This window comes from Dasypus novemcinctus, chromosome 1 (genome assembly GCF_030445035.2).
Source record: "Dasypus novemcinctus isolate mDasNov1 chromosome 1, mDasNov1.1.hap2, whole genome shotgun sequence".
Classification (NCBI taxonomy): domain Eukaryota; kingdom Metazoa; phylum Chordata; class Mammalia; order Cingulata; family Dasypodidae; genus Dasypus; species Dasypus novemcinctus.
Genome location: NC_080673.1, coordinates 33,741,610 through 33,743,497, shown reverse-complemented (window position 1 = coordinate 33,743,497; position 1,888 = coordinate 33,741,610). Strand labels below are relative to the sequence as shown.

The 1,888-nt window shown below is 38.7% G+C and overlaps 1 pseudogene; it reads left to right on the top strand.

Moving 5' to 3' along the window:
- Positions 1-1,057: 1,057 nt before the first annotated feature.
- Positions 1,058-1,688, top strand: LOC101437915 (small ribosomal subunit protein eS7-like; annotated as a pseudogene).
- Positions 1,689-1,888: the final 200 nt, after the last annotated feature.

Sequence of the window (1,888 nt, the reverse complement as noted above, 5' to 3'; positions counted from 1 at the left end):
GAAGTGATAAGGAAGTAATTAAGTTCATTTGATAGAAGTTGCATGGGAAATATTTTTAAATTGTTATAAAAATTAAAAAGGATATTCTAAACTTATATTATTGGATTTTGTCTAGGTTCTTGACTATGCAGCAGAAATGAATTTCAAGAGCACAGTGGGTGAGTTAGGCCAGTAATTTATTCAGGCATGGAGGGAAGAGAAATGAGAGAAAAAAACAGATCACGGTTCCATGTAAAGAGGAAGGGACTGAAAAGAGGTCAAGTGCGCTGATTTACAGACTACAATTGCCCATTATAGATTTCAGATGCCCAGGTTTTACTTGTGTGGCCATCGTTGCAGAGGAAAAATGGCAAGAGTGGTGTGCAGAGAGCAGGAACAGGGGTCCACAGGCAAGAGCATGAGAAAGTGAGCTCAGGCCTTGCGCCTGCTTTTTGAACTCTTAATTATCCCACCCCTTTGCTAATGGAAGGGAGGAGTTCCAAAATTGCCATTTTGGTTGATTACCCCACCCATCAATCCCCCATGAGGGCCCAATGATAAAAGTCCTTGGGGAATATCCAGGGCTTCTCCTAGCTTCTGAAGGAAGTCTATGTTCTGAATGGCAGAATCTCGGGGAGGGTCTTCCAGCAGCCATGTTGGGGGCTACTGATGTCCACGTGGAGTCTCTGCCAGGTTCCAGCTCCATCTATTGATTCCCTATCGTACTAGCCAGCTTTACTTACGCTAGTTAAATTTTATGGATAAAATGTTCATAGAAATATTTTAAATTGTATAAAATTCCTAGATATTTGAAAATGTTTTCTTCATAACATTAGACAACAGTAAAATGTTATTAGCTATTTTAGCTATTTTAAAGATGATATATGTCATAAAAGCAACCAACTTTCCTTACCAGTCACATCATTTTGCTCTGATGCCTCTCTAAAAGAAAACACTGTTAACTACAGATCAAAGGCTGAGCTTCAGGGAAAAGAATTTTAAAAGAAAATCAAGGATTCGATAAGTTTTTGCAAAATTTCAGTCTCTTCCTAGGCTGACACTCCACCAGAAAAAGGGCATGTTCAGTTTGAGTGCAAAGATCACGAAGCCCAATGGAAAAAGCAGGATGAATTCGAGCCTGGCATTTCTCAGTCTCTTCTTAAGTTGGACATGAACTCTGACCTAAAGGCTCACTTAAGGGAGCTAAATATAATAATAGCAAGGGAAATTGAAGTTGGTGGTAGTCAGAAAGCTCTTACAATCTTTGTTTCTGTTCCTCAACCGCAGTCTTTCCAGAAAATCCAAGTCCAGCTAGTAGGTGAATTGGAGAAAAAGTTCAGTGGAAAGAATGTTGTCTTTATTGCTCAGAGGAGAATTCTACCTAAAGCAAGTTGAAAAAGGTGTGCAAAAAGTAAGCAAAAGCATCCCAGGAGCTGTACTCTGACAGCCGTGCACAATGCAATCCTTGAAGACTTGGTCTTCCCAAGTGAAATTGTGGGAAAGAGAATCCGTGTAAAATTGGGTGGCAGCCAGCTTATGAAGGTTCATCTGGACAAAACAGCAGAAAATGTAGACCACAAGGCTGATGTGTACAGCAGAACAATGTAGAACACAAGGCTGATGTGTACAGCAGAACAATGTAGGACACAAGGCTGGTGAAGCTCCTTGGCAAGGATGTAAAGTTTCAATTCCCAGAGTTTCAGCTATAAGTCAAAATGACTAAATAAAATATCATTCTCAAAAAAAGAAAAGAAAATTAAAGCAAGCCAGCAAATTATATCCTACCTGTTAAATAACATAATCTTAGTAAAAATGCAAAAAAAAATAAAAATAAAAAGTAGAGAAAACCACTGCTGTGGTCTATGGTCAATAACCTCAATATGTTATATTTTAAGTGTTTTTATTTCTG